Below are 20,204 nucleotides of genomic sequence, written 5' to 3' on the forward strand. Positions count from 1 at the left end.
CCTTTTTCATAGAGCAGGTCTGATTTTGTTCATTTGCTCTCAGCAAGCAGAGTTAATGGTTACTGGTTTCTGTAAAATAGAACTTCCATTACTGAAGAAAAAATCATTTTACAGCACTCAGTCTTCAGCCAATAAAGTTTAAAAGCTGCATGAGGAGTTTTACATTTTGAAACATTTACTTTTAAGTGAACTATAAAGATGACTATAATGCCCAGATTTTTGAATCAATAAAAATGTTCAAATGTCTCTGTCAACAGCATAGTGAAACTGAAGCCAAAATGCTACTAAACAAAGGATAAAATCTTGGATGAAATACCCTGGCCTTTACTGTCATTTGTGAGAAGTGCTGTCCCTTCATATAGAGATATGAGCAAAAAGTGAGTCCTGCCACTGTGACCAATGGGTCCTTATGAAGTGGGCCCAAAATAGACCAGTTAAAATAGTGCAGTTTGCCGTGTGCACAGGGACTTTCAGCACATGCTTTTGTTGAGATCTTTATGACAATAAATGTAGATACTCATTGCTATACTTAAGGTTGAATTCCAGCTTTTGTCCTAAATCCTTCCTCCTTCTCCTCTCTGCTATATTTTTAGCTGCTCAAAACTTTTGGAAGCAATTCCTTTTGTGATTACAATTGTCACATTTGCTTTTATCACTTCCTGGTAAAAGAATCCATGTTAGATTGAATAATCTGTTTTTTTGTTTTTCCTACTTGTTTGGATATCCCTAAGCTGTAATTTGAAACTCAGCCCTAACCTAGCTCAAAACTAACAAACTACACACCCCAGAGGTATGTGAGAGAGACCTGTGAAACAAAATCATGCCTCAGGCCTCAACTGAATCTATAAGGGTTCACTATCCACATCACCTTTTATGGACTCATGGTCCACAGTTGCAATAGAGAATTCAATGATTAATCTAAAACTGGAAGGAAAAAACTCCCAGGTTCAGCATGTTAAAAGCATTAACATCCTGGAGAGTGCTAATGTGACTGTAGATTTGAAATCTCACATTCTCTTGTCCCAGGAGGGACACATATGTGTGTGCTCTCTACTGACCCTTAGGTTTGATCCAAGGAAATGATGCCCCATTCTGATGGTGCTCATAGATCCTGCAGCCTCAGAAACCCTCATGTCAGTGGTATAAAATTAGAGGACAAATTAGTTGAAGCATGATGATTAATCATGACTTGAAATCACCATGTACACCTGTTTGCAAGTTTGGCTTTCCACTGTTGTTTTTTATGAGCAGGCAGTGGACTGTGTGCTCACCAAAAGCAGCCCCAGCCTTCAAGCAGGGTGCCTGAAGAAAAATCCTTTCAGTACCTGCAGAGCCAAACCTTCAGCAAAGGCAGGTGTGCTCCCCACCACAGAGATGTCAGTGAGAGCATCACAGACAGATCTGCTTAACCAAAGCCCCATTTAGGAAAAAAAAAGCATTACTAGCATGTGAAGTTTTCTATTATACAGAGACTGAGGTATAGTCCTAGCTTTCCATGGGATTGGGATTTCAGGAGCCTTTGTAGAAGCCATGGTCTACAGTGTAAGCAGCTGTTGAAAATTTGGTGGCCTTCCTAGGATGGTGTGGAGAAACAGGGACTGCAATATTTATCTAATATATAAATGCATGTAGGCATTTATATCTCAGTGCAACCTGTAAGGGAAAGCAGCCCAGCCTAATTCCCTTCCTCAGGGCAGAGCCTGGAGTGTGCTGCCTGTCCCATCACGTGTGCAAATCTTCATGGACAAACAAGAACTTTCTCTGCCTGGAACACAGTAACTTGCGATGCAAGGCATGCCAACCTATGTCAGCAGTATTGCTCCCCTGGCACTGCTCCTCCCCATTAATTGTAGAGTAGAAAACATTCTTCTTCAGGCTTTTCCTCTAACTACCCCAGTGTGAGAGCCAGGAACTGTGGACATTTGTGTGGAGGGAATTTGGCAGCTGAAACCCGTGGAAGCCTGGCTCTGGCAGGAGCCTTTCCAAGACCAGCATCTGGACTCCTGGTTAACTTCCTGACTGATCTGCTGCCTCAGACAGGATGCCAACCTCGATAAGTGCACCAAACATAAGGGAAGGGCTGGCCAGAAGCTTGGACATCTCTTCTGCTTTTAAAATAGCAGAGCAAATCCAAAGCACATTGGTAGAAAGACTGTAACTTCAAAGCTCAACTGGAAAGTGCTTCCTCCTGATGTTTGTCTTGCAGATTACTGCCTGGGTTGAGTTTCTGCCTGTCTCTGCAGCTGTAACCTCACTTACACAAAGAGGTGAATTTGAACCTCAAACACAAGACCATTTCTGGTGCACAGTGAACAGCTTGGCTCAATTTATGGGGGCATCTGTGTCAAAACTGTTGTGATGTTTGCAAAGTCCATCAGCATTTTGCTTGTCTGGGTAGTTCTGTGCGTGCTGTTTTCCTTGTTTATGCCATTAGGAGAAACCTTATATTGGCTTTCCAAAATAAAAGGGAAAAAAGGTGCTGTTTAGGCTACATTTCAGCTGAGTATATGTCTACAATGTATATGGTACATCTTTCCTTCAGAGGTGATCCAGAGATTACAGGTGACTGCAAAGTTATTTGGTGTTTTGTCCACCCCAGAAAAACCACCTCCCAAGCTTGGATTCTCCCTTGGTGTTTGAGACATCCACATGAGCCCCTTACCTTCTGGAATTCCACAGCTGTGGAGATAAAGAAACCAAACCACTAAAGAAAAGGGCCTAAAGCAGGTGGCAGTGTGTTATTCCAGTGCCCCACTCCTACACAGGGCTTGTACAGCCCAACCCATGCCTGGCTTTCGCCATCATGGTGTTTTCAAACATGAAAATGTGACAAGGCTTCTGTAACTTCTCTGGGACTAGAGTCAATCATTTTCCTACACACCAACACTTTATACATACACAGATGAAAACATGCAGGTGCTTGCAAACAGTATAAACACCATCCAGCACACCCTTTATACAAAAATCACCTACTTTGTTGATTCACCATTTCTCTTTTCACCACAGGGAAGACTAACACTTTCTGAATAACAAGACACAAAGCATTTTGCAAGTGGGAAACAAGTGGCATTGGATGAAAACTCTTGAACAATTGATTTCTCTTGTCCTTCTGCAATTCTTTCTTTCCATTAACATTGTTACCCTGCCATTCCTTTTAAAGGTGAGGAGGAGAACAGAAGAGCAGCTAAACCCAAAGGCAGTTATCCACGATGCACACTGCATCCTGAGAGTCCTCACCACAAGTATAAACGATGTTGATTTCCTGCCACAACAAGGTAGCAGGGCGGTGTGCCAGAGGAGGAAAATGATCTTTTTACAAAGAGAACCTTGTCCAAGACAACTTTATTACCAGGCATGAACTCAAGAGAGTTAAAAAGCTGCTTTTTAAAAATGATCAGGTGCAGGGTAGAAGGATTAGGTCAGGACTTAAAAGCTTTCTTCCAAAATGTGGCAAATAGATTCTGAATTCTGATCGTGTCTGCAGTGTCAGCAGGTGACTGATTCATCTGCAGCATGGGAAGAAGACTTTTAACACTGTCCAGACAAGGGATATTCCACTCCTCACAGGACACCCTGGCCTACTTCAGTCACTTGGCAATTCTCATCAGGCCATGAAGGCAAGTTAGTCATGCTCCTGTTCACAAAGTTTCTGACACTTCTACTTTCCAGTAAGCCATGAAGCCTCAGAGAGACTTTCTGCCTTATGGGTGTCGTGCAACGAGTGAGACTGTAATATCTTTTTTTTTTTTTTTTGCAGGTTTGTCTGATAAGTGGGTGGGCAACAGTTAGAGGCCAATTTGTGCTTTTCCATCACTCTGTCTAGACATATTTGCAGGGACTGCTTTGCCTAAAAGAGGAAAGGGTATATCATATATTACACAATAATGGGTTATTTTTACTTGTAATGCATTAAGAGGCTGTTTTCAATCAGAAACCATTTGATATGAGGGTATGTTCTGGACGATAAATGGAAAAAGTGGAGAATATCCTTTTTTTTTTTTCTTTTTTCACACAGCAGACAATACCCATACTTTCCATATAGACAGGAAATGGTTTATATATAGAAATACAGTCTATTTTATATGCATACATAATGTATTGATTTATTTAAAAACTGTCACTGTAATTGGTTGAAGCTGCAAAATGGATAAACACCTATGTAAATACTTCAGTGCAGCCCAGAAAAGACAAATCTGGAAACTTTAAGTGGGATTCCTTGCCATCAGACTCTGAGGGCATGACACACATGCTGTGAGGGTCATGTGCCGTTCAGCAGTCGCTCAGAGCCACCAAATCTGCTCTGTTCAGCATCTGTGTATCCCAAGGTACAGTCCTATTTTACATTGTTACAATATCTTCTCACAGTTGTATCTTCTCACCACCCTTTCATTCCCCATCTCCCAGTGGGGCAGCAGTTTTTGTTCTTACAGGCACCACAACCAGTGGGGCTGGCTCCCATTCTGCCTCAGGGCTGCGGAGTTCTCCAGTCCCATATTCCCTGGCTGCCTGCCACCTCTTCTGGCTGGAGCTGTCCACTGTCCTCTTCTGTCTCTGGATTGGAAGAAGGTGCTCTACATTCCCCAGGAGCAGGGTGTGTCCATGGCAGAGCACTTTTCTGCACAGACACGTATTGTCTGTAGCCACCCCTTCCCCAAGGGAACAGCGCACAAGAAAACTTTTCCTGCTCAGTTTGGAGTTTGGGGTTTCTTTCCACATCTTTGGGGTTTCTTTCCACATCTTTGTGCTTCTGTCCCTGAGGACATGAACATTGGGAAGGTGATGACTCCCAGGTTTCTGGAGTCCAGGCTGCTTAAGTCAAGGAATCCCTGCTTTATCAATGCTGCTCTGCAGTTCAACAGAGCTAAGTCATTTTTTGACTCTAAAATCTTGCAGAAGGTATTTGGATTGTTTTAAGATGATCTTCCACTAACCTGAGACTCCAGGAGTCAGGAAGGTTAGGAGCTACGTGTTTAAAACTGTGTTCAGTTCAAATTGGATGAATTCCTGCTCACCAGACTATGATCCACAGTCAGGCATTATGGTCAGATTATTTAATACATTAGCAAAAGTGAATTTGATGGACACAGCCACCAGCTGGACTGTGATCTGATAAGGCAGTCACAGAGAAGACACAGTAACAGGCCAGAAAAAAAAATTGTTTCTTTCAGGCACTGTAAACAGATCTGTGTTTACTTTATTGCAAAGGGCTTTTTTTTTCCTGTGCTACCAACATGTAATCTTTCATTTGACTTAATATGTGTTTGATATTGTTTGTTTGCTTGCTTTTACATATGCTACATCCCTTAATGGGATTCTTCAGCCTTGTATTTCATTCCATGTAGATAACAAAGATCTCCAATGTTTCCCTTTAGATTTCTCAAGCTCCACATGGCTGCACTGCTTTTTTCAATACATTTTTTCCCCAGCTGTTTTTTAATAAGGCAAGAAGTACAGTAAGAGCACTTGGCTACTTCCTACTGCAACCATTAATGGCCATGGTAGGCAAAGACTCACAAACCCTGTTACAGATAGGAAAATAAATCTCTCTCTACCATGAAGCTGTGTTGTAAGGAGTGAAATACTCTCTAAGCCGTAAAAGTTGAACTTGGAGTGAGGAGAACTCCAGCCGTCACCTTGCATATTTAATTTGTTACAGGCCATCTGTGTGCATCATCAGGGATCTCAGGAAAATATTACTCAGCTGTCTTTTATCTCTGTCTAGTCTAGCTGGAGCGTGGGTTAGCAGAATACAAAGAAACAGGTTCCTACCCTCAGCCTGATGATAAAAGATGCTGGTAACCTAATGGAAGCAAATGTTCTGTATTGATTAATAATACAGGGCTATAACCCACTGAATGTGCTGCATGGAGCAGAGTTTGGAAAACAAGTAATGAGTTTCTTCCTTCCTAATGAGCTCTTTATTAGTTGTTGAAGTGGAATGTGAGAGTAGAAAGTAAAGCTCAGGTATCAAAAGAAGTGGTGATGACGGGTTGAGGGGGGTCACTTGTGAAAACAGTGGAAATCAAATCAATTAGGCCTGTCAGCTGGAAAACATCATGGGGAATTAACACTTGTTTGTCTGGATTCCTGCAGCCTGCACAAAAGTGCACAAAAAGAAAAGTGTATTCAGGTAACAAAGAAAGTGTTGTATTAAAACTGTGGTTTCACTAAAGGAAGAAAAAAGGTGTTGTGTTATGTAAGACTTACAGCCCCTGACAGATGAAATAAGTTAATGGGATACAACTTTAAAACCAGCAGTGAGCTTTTACCCTTCAGAAACAAATGCATCTGCTCAGTAGCAATGGAAGGAGGTAAAGGCACCACCTCTGTGAACTTTAGGGCTCATAAAGAGTAGAACCTGGCAGGGCTCTGCTGAAAATGGTGAGATTTTTCCAGGTTACCATGAAACTGGAATTACAGCTGGTGGCATAAATGGAAAAGGCATGCAAAAAATCCAGGGAATATTTGGATCATGGGGCTACAAAGGAGGGAAACCTTGGGGGCAGAGACCTTCCAGAGTCTTTGGATGTCAACCTCATTTCTGGTTTATTTTGCTTTCTCTCACCTCAAGTTTGAAATATACTGAAAGGCCCTTCCCTCTACTGAAAAAGAGTTGTTTTGTTTTGTTTTTCATATCACACTCCAGGAGAGCAAAGATGGTGCCAGGGCAGTTACAACCACAGCTTCTACTGGATCAGTGCCTGACTGAGGAAAGCAGGAATTCAGGTCTACAGTCTCCAAGGCCTCTGACTAAACTCATTAAAACTTGGACACAAAAATTAAGCAGTGAGATGCATTGGCCCTGTTCCCTTCTCCTCCCCTAACTCTGGCAGACACCAGGGAGTTCCCCCCAGCCCCTGCCCCTGGGGCTGTCAGAGGGGTGACCACCCTGGGCACGAGGCAGGGATGCCCTCCTGCATCAACCTGGGCTTTGCAGAGCCCACACCTGGTTACCAAAGCCAGGGGCTCGAGGCTACCTGCACACAAAACCAAGCCTCAGCCTGCCAGATGGATGCTTTTTATCACTGGTAAATACATGTAGGTGCTACTGAGACACCCCAAATTGCCAAGAAATACTGTAGGAATAAGCAACAGGATCAAAAAGTTTCAACAACTTGCACTTATGTTAAAATAGAAGGGGACTGTGAATAACTTCTTTATCTTTTAAACTTGTGTTACCGTTATTGATTTTCATTGCTGTTTTTTGAAGCAAAGTAGTTGCGGTAGCTTTGAAAGTCTGACTGGATTCCAGAATAAAAAATGCAATTGTTCTTTCCCTGTTCCCCCATTTTATGCACTGGCTACAAATACACATTCTTGGCACACACCACAGCCTTTAAAGTGCACAATTTTTAATGCAATTAGAAAAAGAAACAATTCCAAATGACAGGAATAAATTAAAGGAATGGCTTGAAGGTGCAATCACAAATGGCTTAGTACTTTTTATTCAGAGGGAATTTCTTCATGAAAAACATTTCTTCTGACTGTCTAGCAGTTTTTGAATCACCTTGTCCAGTGTTTCAAGAGTCATGGCATTCCTAACTGTAGTCTGAATTATTTTATTTGTAAAAAATGCATAAAAACAATTTTTCCTATACTTGGGTGAAGTAACAGAAAAGTGTTGTTTAACTTTTGTCTTTGTTACTCAAGCCATTGAAAAGCCCTGCTCACTCCTGCTTTCACATATTTTATTTCACAATGAAGTTGGGATGTTAAGTCAACCAACTTACACATTTCAATGCAAATAAAATATAACAAAGCAAGAGCTACTTGTTGCCCTTTACAGATCAGTGGTAGGGAAGGTGTGGAAAGCTATTTGGAGCTCCCCCTGCTCACCCCTGTTAACACATGCATGCTTCCTTAAAGGAGTGATTACACCTTGCTGTTGGCAGTGCAAAGCTTAGTAAATCTTTACATTTTCACTCTGAAAGAAGGGAATTTCCTCTTACTTCTGTGGGCAGCCAGCCAGTGAAAGGTGATGGGAAATACATGACATCCTGTTCTGTCTACCTTTCATCTTTCCTGTTCACAGATGCATTTTGAGCCTGACATGCAGGTGTAATTAAAAACAGGTTGATGCCATGCACAGCTCAGCAGATGCACACAAAATTAGTACCTGCTGTGAATCCAAGTACTTTAGCTTTTATGAAGCAGCCAGGCATTTGCAAATTGTCTCTTGTAACTGCAATAATACGAACATAAGAATAAAGTGGATCGTGTGGCTTTCACTAACAGAAAAATGGCAAACACTTTCCTCATTAGTACTCAAAGCAATGTAATCCTAACTATTCATGCTGATGGTTTTCAAATAAGCTAACACTCATGCACTGGTGCATTTCACACTTTAAGAAACAAATCCCTCTTTTCCCTGCTCACATGGGCAGCAATGCAGCGCCCGTATTCTCCAGCTGGCCACTGCTGTGCTGAGGCTGGAAAGGGCTCTGGTCAGCCCCATTTGCCATGATCTTTAAAAGCACTTCTAAGGAGGATTCAGCTCTCCAGCCTACTCACTGGAGACACTGTGCTTGGCATGCCTAATGCAGCTGCCATGCCTTCTCTTCCCTAGAAGTCAAATCAGGAGAGGGAGATGCAGGCGGGAGGTGCTTGCTCTGCAATTGCCTGGTCCTGCCCTGCTCCAAACGATCAGAGGCTCTTGCCAGGAGGGGATTCCAGGTGAGGACACAGGCCAAAGTGACAGGGAGCAGAGGATGGGGCCATAAAATTTGATGGCAGTGGAGCTTTCAATTGCAGTACTTCAAAATGATGCCATGCTGGCTCCTCCCTGGCAACTGGCAGCAAGAAAAACACAGTAAAAGGAAGATCCATCTCTTGCCTGCCTCACCAGCAGCTCAGCCAGGTTCTGTTGCTTTCAACACTGGGGCAAGGTTGGCTATTAAAATTCTCCCCACCTCAGTTTAGTGATCCCATACCATGAGTAGGAGCAGTCCTTCACCTCTGATGAGAGCAGCAGCATAAATCTGTTCAGCTGCACATTTCAGCTCCGTGGTGTCAGACAGGCATAATGAGAGCTCCAGAGTCCAAGTGCCACCACTCCAGTCTTACAGCAGTGCCACTGCCCACGCTCCATGTGAGTCAGCTGTGGGAGGGGAGAATTAGGCCCAACATGTCTGGGCTGAAGCAATGATTTAATCAAACTGCTCCTTCCACCTCTGACAAGTGCCTTTTTGTGCTTCGTGGTGTTTAGTTTGAAGTTGCCAGTTGGAATTTTTCACACCTGTGGTTTATTTAAGTCCTTATTCTGCTGTAGCTCTACACATTTGAGACAATAAATGCATCCTGTAGAGCTGTGAAGTATTAGGTGAGGGAAACATTTATGTGCAGGTGATGGGGATAAATGAATGATACAGGCAATGCTACATTTTCTATTACTTTCCAAATACACACAACTGCTACCCATGACCTCCTAGGTCAGAAAACCACTTTTAAATGCTGCGAGGAGCTCTTGGTGGAGTCCTCAAAGTATTCAGTGTGTGTTCTGGCTATTCATGCAAGAAATTTTTTCATACCACTTATAAATATTCCCAAGAACGATCACATGGGCCGATTGTGTTCATCAGGAACACTTAATAAGAGAAAAGGAATGACTTCAATTTAATGCAATCACACCTGAGATCAAAATCTACTTAACAGAGAGGAAATTAGAAAATATTTACAGAACAAAAATTCCAAAAATAAATAGGAAACTCCCACTGGGGGAAAAAATTTAAAAAAAAAATACCAGGCAATATTAGCAGATCAGACTGTAGGAGAACATTGCCATACCTAAGTGGAGTTACAAAGTAACCCAGAATTATTTTAGACACTACAGTGGGTTTATCAAGACTTTAATCAACAGGTAAGCAGGAGATGATTTTTTTTTCAATCATTAGACATTATTGTAATAGTTTGTTAATCATTCATTTTCAAAAATCCTGGCTTCCTCCAGCAGTTTAAAGTTAACCAAAGAATAAGCAATTGTATCTATTTGAATTACCTTGCTTCAGACATAGTAGAGTTTCCATTGTCAGAGCAGCAAGAGCCAAACATTTCCAGCTTCTATTCTCAGCTGTAACAATTTAAACTGATTAGTCAAAAAAAAAAATCAAAAGAAAATAAAAATAAAGCAACACATTATATATTTTCTTGTTATAGTATCTTCTTTAAAGGCATTTTATTCAGAACAGCTGTGTCCCTACTACTTTCCATCACTGTCCTGTTCATCTCACTTGCACTATCAAGATAAATGATTGTTAGATATACATGGCTGGACCTTGCATTTAAACAGCCTCTAATCCCCATGGCCAGAGATACCATGAATAACTGAAATACCAGAGAATGAACAGTTTCACTAACCATGTTTTGCCTTAAATAATCAGAGCACCTGGTAGATCCACACACGTTTAATTAATTTGCTGTTTGCTCCATTACATAATTAACCATTTAATTTCATTGCCCTCTGGTTTTGCTCACTAATTAATTATTTCTTGCTATTTCATCGATCGGCTGCTTGTACATTTCTTGCTTTTCCAGCTACCATGTTTTCCTTCTTTATTATATCAGTCCTCCTCCCTTTTTTTGTTCCTGCCCAATTTCCATTCCTCTTTCTGTCCTTTCTCAGCTGTTGCTCACTCTTCTGTCTCAGCAGTGGAGCAGCCCAGTCCCCACTGGGGCACAGCCACTGCCCCCAGACAGAGGGGACCCAGCTGGGCACCACATTCAGGTGTTGGACAGGGTGGGAACTTCACTGACAGAGCAAAACCTGTTTGAAGTGTGATGATCCCATGACACAGCATCATCCTGGCTGCAAATGGTTCATTTCCAGTTGTTAAAGCAGACCTAGCTGGACTGGGGAGGCATTATTTAGGACAAATGCTGCTTGCATTTGTTTGAAATGGGAAGGGTTTGGTGACTTGGGGATTTTCTGTTCCTAAGACAGGAACTGCTCGCTAGCTCATGCCTTAAACCTACTGTTAATGCTTCATGGCATCCTGCAGGTTGCTAAAAAGAATGCTGTATGAACAATATAAGAAAAAATTATCTAGGAAATTAGCTCCTGTGGGAACACACAAATCTTAGCTGATGCCTAGAATACAGATTTGTTTCTCCTCTCCTCTATGAATTGGTGTGCTCATTGTCCAATCTGGGTTCACTTAATTCTCCCAGAAGTTTTTAAAGCTATTTCTACTAAACATTTTGGATTTTTTTTTTTTTCTCACAAACTGCTTTAGTGAACTTGCACTTTCTGCTGCAACCCGTTCAGTCAGTGAATTTTAGGAGTGCAATGGTGACTTTGAATTCAATCTCCTGATGTTGGGCTCTCATTATCTAAGTGTAGCCGACGCTTTTTATTTCTGTGAAAGCTTGTTTGGATTTCTGTCTGCCCCAGTCTGCTCTGGTTTAGATTTCTTGTCTGAATGCTGTCCAGAATCCAGTGCTTACGCTACCATTCACCATATCACTTTTTGCTAATTGCTCCCATATTTGAAGAAGTCACGTGTGCCAAATTGCTGGATTGTAACTGCAATCTCAGGCGGCTTCTAGCACCTCCCCAAAGAGGCAATTAAAACTCCAAGCAGTGCAGGGACAGGAAAATTGCCTGTCAGAGGCTCTGGGGGTCATCCGACATTCCTTCAAAAATGTCTTTTTTGTGCGTTTGACCTTTCTAAAAGAGGGAATATTTTTGCTGCTAAATTTTCCTCTTTCTTGCAGCAGCCTGAAAGCCTGTTTTGGATGATCATTGCTTGAGAGGATCAGGGAATGTTCCCTCTGATGGATAGGACAGTCATGGCAGCTCTGCCCTGGTGGTGGTGAAGGACTGAAGTCAGCTCTTCATTTCATGGATGTGAGGAACACTGCTGACCTCAGCAGGACTGCATGCACCTCTTGATCCTATCACTGGCAAACTGGTCCCAGAGACAAAGAAATAGCTCAACTTGAGCTGAATCTGCAGAAGAGATCAGTATGTAACCACGTGTCTTGATGAATTAAGCAATTTTCCTTGAGATTGCTCCTACAGGTTGATACCATTCTTGGAAAAGGGCAACACAGAGGCTCTGGAACCCAGAGCAAAGTCAGGCCTAGTTACTGCTCAAATCTAGTCCTAATTAGGAGCTCTTTGTTCCTATTACTGAATAAAAGGAAGTAAATTCCTTAATTCAGTATTCTACTTAACAACAGGTGAATGTAGCAGGATAAAGGCAGATGACATTTCTTGAAACACAAAGAACTCCTGTGACTGAAGGAGCATCATTAAAAGCAGCAAGAATGGTGGTTTCAAAATCAATTGAGAATATTGGATGACACAGGAATTCATTTGGCTTAGCTGTAACAGAGAAACTAGTGGGGAAAAGGGCATAAAATCCTCTTTCTGCCCTGTGCTGATGGGAATCACTGAATAGCTCCACATCATGGCCTCAGTGATCTGGGAAAAGCATCCTTAATGCTGGGTGAGCTCTGAGCCCCAGAGCACCCAGGATGGGTCATGTTTCCTTCATCTTCCAGAGGAGCCTCCTCTGGCTGCAGGGGGACACCAAAAGTCCTTAAATGTCCAGTGAAAGCTTCTCCATGTGAAGCTTCAGTCACGTTACACCTGAACACATGTTTTTGGACATCTGTCTTCCATTGAAAAACAGAAGGCTGAAAAATGTATCTGAGTCTTGGGAGGGGAGAAGGGGAGGGAAGGGACAGAGGATGCAGCTTTTCCAGCATCAGGATCCTTGAAGCAGTTCTCCAGCAGGGTCAAGTGTCTCATTCTTTCTCAAGACCTCATTTTTATGTTGCTTTATATTTACCCAGGCCCCTTCCTACACACAGGGAGCTGCTCAGGCTTGGCAACAGGCACATGTAAGACAAATTGTTCAGTACTGGGTAAAGAACTCCACAAAACCCCAACAGCTCTGGGTGCTCTAGTTTGCACCTTGGCAAAATATACATATCGATTTACCCTGAAAGTGGGACTGACAATAGAAAAATCTTTCCATAAAGAGGAAGAAAGCCTTCAGGAAAAGGGGGAAAAGCTGTTTTTCAACTAAAGTATTCCACTTCTCAATTTTGTAAACTGATAAAAGGATGGACAGCATGGGCGCTCAGCGACTGATGGGAAAGGTGAGGCTCTTCAGAGCTCAACTCGTCCCATGGCAGCAGAAATGGCCCTGTTTGCCAGGTGCCAGCCAGCAGGTGCAGGATTTCCCAAGCTATTTTCCCTCAGAGAGCCACCAAAAAAGGAAAAGCTGGCCTCCAAACAAGAAAAGCTGGCCTCCAAACAAGAAAAGCTGGCCTCCAAAGAGGACAGCTCTGAGGGGTCAGCTACACCTGAGGTCCGCACATTACCCGCATGTGTCTAGAAATGTTTGGTTTTTGTTTATCTTTTTTTTTTTTTTTTTGATTCAGCCCAAGTTTGCCAAACACCTGGGCTATTTCTTTGTCTCTGGGAGCAGTTTGCCAGTGGCAGGAGCAAGAGGAGCAGCAGTGGTTGGGTGACCCAGCCCTGGAACAGGCTCCACACGGGGCTGCCACAGCCGATCCCTTTGGCCGCTGCTCCACCAGCCCTGCAGAGGAAATGTCAAGGAGTGATTGTGCAGATTTGTCTGGGTTCACAGGCTTTGAGACAGCACCTGGCAGCACATGCCCACACTGACACCAGCCTTCACAAAAAGTTGGCTTGGCCCACAGCAAGTTCTGAGCTCTCCCAGGCAGAGGGTCCAGGCAGTGGGCATCTTCCTGAAGGGATGTTTTTGGCATAAGGGGAATGTGGATGGAAACAGCTCTGGTTTAAATGGCTTAAAGGAATATTTCCTGGGGAAAATAACTCCAGTGAGGGTTGTCTGCAGCCCTGTTGGGGGAGGTGCCTGTCACTTAGGCAGAGGATCATGCTGTGTATGGTTCCTCCATAGTTTTGGGCAGATGCTTCCCTCCCTCCCTGCCCTGGCTCCTCCCTGCCCTGTCACCTGGTCATCAGTCCCAGGTCGGGTTTGCTTTTCCTTCCCTCCCCCTGCCAATTCCTTCCTCTCCTGCTACTCTGTAGCAGCAAATCAAGGCAGGTGAATTTCTGAATTTTTCAGAAAATGGCCACTGGCACTGTACCAGGGACCTCCCTCACCTCTGGCTGCACTCAGAGCCTGTCAGGTCTCTGGTGAGGGTGGGAGGGGGTTGGGGGGAGCAGCCAAGTGAAGTGCTTCAAGCTGTGAGACATTTTCTGTTTATGTTGCAGGCCAAACCTCTTGGATTTGAACCAGAATGGCCACTTTTTAATTTTTTTTTTGGAGGCAGATATATCTGTGGAGAGCAGGAAAGAGTAGCACATATCCTGGTCGTGGTGTTCTCTCAGGAAAAACAATAATGTGAGGCAACACTCTGCCAGCTGCAGGCTGCACATTGTCCTGCTCCATGGGAACAATGGCCAGGACAGCTGGCATTGCTCCCTAAATAAGGAGCAGCTCTTTGGTGCAAATTCACCTCTGCACCACCAAAATCACCATTGCTACACTGCTTCAGATTTTCCTTTGGAGGGGCAGATTGCTCTGAAGGAAGTAGCAAGGCAAGCCCAGTGTCATGTGGAATAACTGAAATTCCTCAAGTTCCTTTTTGCCAGGATTTCAAGCTGTGAAAGACACATGATCTCCACTGCTTGAGACTTTAACTGAGGATTTTCCCCAACAGAGATGGATAGGTAGCTGTACAATTTTTATCTTTTTTTTTTTCCTACATCTGAGTTAAATCATTGTTAGGGCCTGCATTTGGAAACAGTAACCTCAGACGGGGTTTATCAAAAGGAATATATGACTCCTTACCCTCAGGAACTGATCTGCCCTATGAGAAAATACAATTAATTCAAATTTTTTCACCTTTTCTGCCATTCACATTGTTCACAGCACCCCATGAAACCAGGGGTTGAGATCCAGTGGCCTCAGACCCTTATTGCTGTATTTGGTCTCAGTCAGGGGCCAGTAACAAGCTGTATCTATAAATCTCTCTTGTATGCCTGTAGCAGGAGCTGCTGTCCATTTTCACACTGATAGGGGATGAAGTTTAAATACTGAACAGCTTCATGCTGATATTCACTGATTCATCGGAAGTAGGTGAGGTGAGGAAAAGAGAAGTTTTATTCCTTGCCACATCAGTGGTTTTTTAATTGCCCAGCCCAGTCCATCAGGGGGTACCTGGTTAACTGAAGAGGCATTGCCATATGAGGGGAGAAGAGGGCTGTCAATAATTTGTGGGCAGGAGTGTTGAAACTGCCTCTTAAATAAAGTTAGAGATCAGCAACCTTTGGGGAGGGGGTGAGAAGATTTGGATTTGAAAAAACAGCTGTAGGAGGCACCAAAGGAACATGGTGTAAATGCAGGTTAGCATGATTTAGCAAGAAGGCCCTGTGACTTTGAGCTCCTTGGAAGACAATGGAGTGTAATTTACTTTAATTTCTTTATCACTCATGTCTTTATGAACCTCTGAAATTCCTGTTATCTGTTCCAGATTTTTTTTTTCCCAGATAAGTATTTTAATGAACTTAGAATCACAGTTCATTTCCAGATCATTTCCAGATAATTAGCTAACTAAGGTATTACACACAGAATTCCTTCTCCCTGTGTGTCTGGAGCACCCATACAAAGAGCCAACACCTCTCTGCAGTGTCCAAGGTTTCCATTTTCCATGGCTTTGCTTCCCAGGACAGCTTGAGAGCTGATAGTGCAGGGAGGAGAGGAGAGGAGAGGAGGTGTTTCTATGCTAACCAGGGCAGTAAGGAACATTCCTTCACCTACAGAAAGTCTGCCACAGATTTCACTCAGGGCCAGGATTTTACTCAGGGTCTGCCAAGCTCTTGCCTGTCCTGTGGATTTGAGTGTTTTTGGAGCACATTTACTGAGCATGAATGACCAAGTCAGCAACATGCAGCTGCCAGCTCAGCCATGGTGGCTGCCTGGGAATGCAGGATGAGCTCCCTGCTGGGGAAAAATAGGGCAGGTAAAAGCACAAGGTACCACGGTGCTGTCACAGTTATTTCACTTTTACCCATGGCTTTGAATGCAGCCAATTACTGCTGGAGAAAAGCAGCTCTATCACCTCCATTTGAATTTTTTCTTCCTTCTAATGCAGATATCTACAGCTTTGTATTATTGCCTTAATTTTGGAAATGAGAAAGGAGAAGAGAGAAGGAATGACACTTGTCCCTGATGATACAGGCATTGTCAGACCCATGAGGGAGGCTCTGAAATGCCTCCTCCTAGTCTTGTTCTCATTCCTCTGGGTTATAAAGATGTGACAGATACAGTACATGTTCTGTTCTTACACTCTGCTTAGCAAAATCAGACAATTAGGAAGACTCCTTGAACATGAAAACTGAAGACTGAATTATCCAGAAATGTACTCTCTGCTGTTTTCTTTATTTTTGAATTTAAAAAGTGTTTATTTAAACTTTGAAATAAATTGTCTATTTGTTACCAGGTTAAATCTTATTTCATTTCCCCAATTCTTCTCTCTAAAGGCTTTTCTTCTCAGTTTGCATTACATTGGATAACGTTTGGAATTAATATCACATAATGTTAGTCTAAAAATACATGCACCATTATTATTATCAAATAGAGATAAGTGTGCGTTGCCAAGTAGAAAAGAAAGCTGTGAAATATAATGCCATGTACAAGTATTTTTTTCATGATCTTCCAGAACATGAAGGATAGACATGGGCTGCCAGATACTCATTTCTGATGGATAAATGCAACTGTGGTTTCCATAGCTATGCAAGGTTTTGTACAGCACCCATCACCACTGTCTCTAAGCATCTGTTGCTGCTGCTGCATGCTTGAATCCATGGAACACTGAGAGAATGAAATTAAATAAATGAAGAGAAGGTCCTTGAGCCTGGACACCCAAAGTGTGGAGTGACTTGGGCCAGGCTCACCTGTAAAACAAGTTGTTCATTGTATTTGCTGGGAAATGCCTTGACAAAGGCAGGAATGATGCATCTGACTCCATGTTCTCAGAAGGCTAATTTATTACTTTATGATACCTTATTATATTAAAGAATACTATACTATACTAAAGACTACAGACAGGATACTTACAGAATGCTAAAAAGCTAATAATGAAAACTCGTGACTCTGTCCAGAGCCTCGACACAGCTTGGCCCTGATTGGCCAGAGAGTGAAAACAACTCACACCAGAATCCAATGAAACAATCACCTGTGGGTAAACAATCCCCAAACACATTCCACATGTGAGCACAACACAGGAGAAGCAAATGACATAAGAATTGTTTTCCTTTTCTCTGAGGCTTCTCAGCTTCCCAGGAGAAAAATCCTGGGTGAAGGGATTTTTTCAGAGAATGTGAATGCCACAGTTGTTTGTTAATCTGTCTTTTCACAGCTCTCCAGTTGCTCAGCTCCTTGTGCTGGTAGCACCTTACAGGAAAGGTCTCAGTGTCTCAGCTGGAGCCTCTCCCACAGCCCCAGGACACAGCTGGTCAGGACAGGGCCACCCAGGTCCTCAGCTCTGCACCAAGTCAGGCTCCTCTCTGCAGTCTCACTGCCTTCTTTAGGACCTGTGGATCCAAAGATCCTTCCCTCTTGAAATCATAAAACCAAATCTATCAGTGAGGTTGGGAAATGCCTTTAGAGTCATCCAGTCCAGCCACTAACCCAGCACTGCCAAGTCCACCACTAATCCATGTCCCTAAGAGAGCCATGTCTCCAGGTCTTTTAGATACCCCCAGGAATGGTAACTACCACTAACCTGGGCAGTCTCTTCTAGTGCTTGACAAACCTTTCAGTGAAGGAATTTTTCCCAATATCCAATCTACACCTCCCCCGTGTAACTTGATGGGATTTCCTCTTGTCTTATTTCTTGTTACCTGGGAGAAGAGACCAACCCCACCTTGCTACAGCCTCCTGTCAAGGAGCTGTAGAGATTCAAAAGGTCACCCCTGAGCCTCCTTTCCTCCAGGCTAAACACCCCCAGCTCCCTCAGCTGCTCCTCATCAGATCTGTGCTCCAGACCCTTCCCCAGCTCTGCTGTCTTCTCTGAACATGCTCCAGCACCCCAACATCCTTCTTGTCTTGAGGGGTCCAAAACTGGACACAGTATTTGTTGTCAGAATTTTGTGTCTTGGATCACTTTTAGAGGTTTTCTTCCCTGGTCTTTCTAGCTGAAGATCTCTTATGGGATTGTCAGGCTTCCATCCTCTCTGCACTACAGGAAGCGTTAAGTCTTGGGAATTTGGCTTTCCCTGTGCAGTTGAGATCCTTCTTTGGCAGGATCCCTCTTTGAAGATTTACTCAGCTTTTTCTTTTCTCCAGGAGATTTCCTTTATCTTTAATCAGGGAGGTTTACATCTTCCTATTACCAGACCATTGGTTGTTCTCTCCCTTTTAACAGCACAAATATTTCTTTGGGATGGTCTGATGCAGTTTTTATTGGCTCAAATATTAAATAATTCCTGTGCTATCTCATCCTTGGCTTTACTTTTTGATGATGCAGATGCTCCCCATACTTGGAAGGCAGCATCTGAACTCAGAGCAAAATCTTCCCCTAATGCAATCCTCACGTTGTATAAGAACTTGTGCATTGGCAACACGATTTTATGCATTGGGAGCAAGAGAATCAGGGGTGTAAGCTTTTAACTCAGCTGTGCCTGGGACCAGGTAAGAGCCACTAAGAATCTTGAGGCATTAATAGGCTTGAAGTAACCTTGTTCACAGGTTTTTCTCTGAGGGAGATTTAGTACACCTCTGCATGAAGATGCCAGGATCAGGTCTTGGAAGGTGAACAGCAGTGTCTGAACATCACAGTCCTTAATGACAGAATCATAGAATGGTTTGGATTGGAAAGGACATTTAAAGGTCATCTAGACCAAGCACCTGCAATGAGCAGGGACAGCTTCAACAAGATCAGGTTTCTCAGAGCCCCATCCAACCAAGAGGTCACAAATTCACAGATCCTTTCAGACTACACAGACAAGTACCACCACTAATGAAGCAGTACCATCAGCCCTCAGCACCTCTTCCTTCACCCACACCCTCCTTCTACTTGAGCTGGCACAAACCTTTGCACCAAAGTGGTTTGGAGAAGTGGAAAAAGTCAAAACTAACTCATACGGATGCTTCCTTTTAAACCGGTCCAGTGCCCTGCTCCAGTTCAGGGTACAACATGTGCTTGGGAAAGGAGATGGCATTAGGCAAAAACTCACAGCTGGGACTGGAGAGCATCATTTCTCCTGACAAGAGCCCTGGCTAATTCCTGGTTTAAGGGAATTGTGAAATTGTGCCATTAAGGATGGGTTAACTAGTTTTTAAGTGCTGAAACGACCCCACTAATTGCTGAGCCAGGCCAAGTGTTTCCTCATTAAGCTCTGTTGTGTGATTCCATCTTACTCTGGATGTGTCACATTACCAGCTTCCAGTCCCATCCTCCAGTCTTTTCATCCATGCCTTGCAAATTAGCTGCAGGACTTCAGGAGATGATGCCTTATCCAACCCCTTCAGAAGGACATCCATTTTAGTGAGGGGAAATTACACCAGGCATTTGTAGTACCAGATTTTTTAGCTGACCCATTTCCTCTGGTTTTCTCAGCACATTGTCATTGGTTAAATAATCCCTCATTAGGAGAGCTGGCTCCTCTGATTGCAACGTTCAATTTTGTATTCATGGGTTCCTTTACCATTTTCTGCATTTCCTAAAAAGTCTGTCTGAATGTGGGGCAGGAAAGGATAATCTGCATTGCTCTCTTTTAGACTGCATAAGAAAATACTGTAAAAATCAGATTCTAGAACTTTCTATAAAATCAGATGTTTTTGAGAAAAGCCTGGAGCCTCTGCTCACAGTCCGAGTGGGTGGATGTCCTGCAAGAGCAGCAATTACTGTACAATAAACCAGTCAACATGTCTTGTGTAACTAGCATGAGTGTTTATTATGGGAATATCACCCGTGCTGACAGATCAGGCCAGGAAAACCACCCTTCTCCATGCACACATGGGCAGACAGGAAGGCCGGGAGGATGCTCCACATGAGCACCTCCTGAAATCATGCTGCTTTTCTTCACTCAGCGCCTACCACGAGCCTGGAGATGGCTGATTTTGTGGGACAAATTGAAAGGGGGCCCAAAAAAACCAAATTATCTTCTCAACCCTCCGCCTGCCTCCCCCAGGACAGAGACTGAACAGGGCAGGGGGTGACCGAGCTCTCCCTGTGCTGCAGTGCTGGCACAAAGAGCTGTC

The 20,204-nt window shown here is 43.3% G+C and overlaps 1 protein-coding gene across 6 annotated transcripts in view; it reads left to right on the forward strand.

Annotated features, from left to right (window-relative positions):
* Positions 1 to 20,204, forward strand: part of LOC139591560 (pulmonary surfactant-associated protein D-like) — a 214,072-nt gene that overhangs the window by 108,609 nt on the left and 85,259 nt on the right. Inside the window, exon 5 of one of the 6 annotated variants that reach the window (XR_011679676.1) lies at positions 11,710 to 16,440. The exons of 3 other annotated variants lie outside the window; for them this stretch is intronic. The gene's annotated coding sequence lies outside the window, so the exon portion shown is untranslated. Of the gene's footprint in view, positions 1 to 3,160; positions 11,111 to 11,709; positions 16,441 to 20,204 lie in introns of those variants that run through there. 2 more of the 6 variants (XR_011679673.1, XR_011679672.1) reach the window with 2 other exon arrangements.

Source organism: Agelaius tricolor, unplaced genomic scaffold (assembly GCF_023055355.1).
Source record: "Agelaius tricolor isolate 1412-34295 unplaced genomic scaffold, bAgeTri1.0.p SCAF_7, whole genome shotgun sequence".
NCBI classification, from domain to species: domain Eukaryota; kingdom Metazoa; phylum Chordata; class Aves; order Passeriformes; family Icteridae; genus Agelaius; species Agelaius tricolor.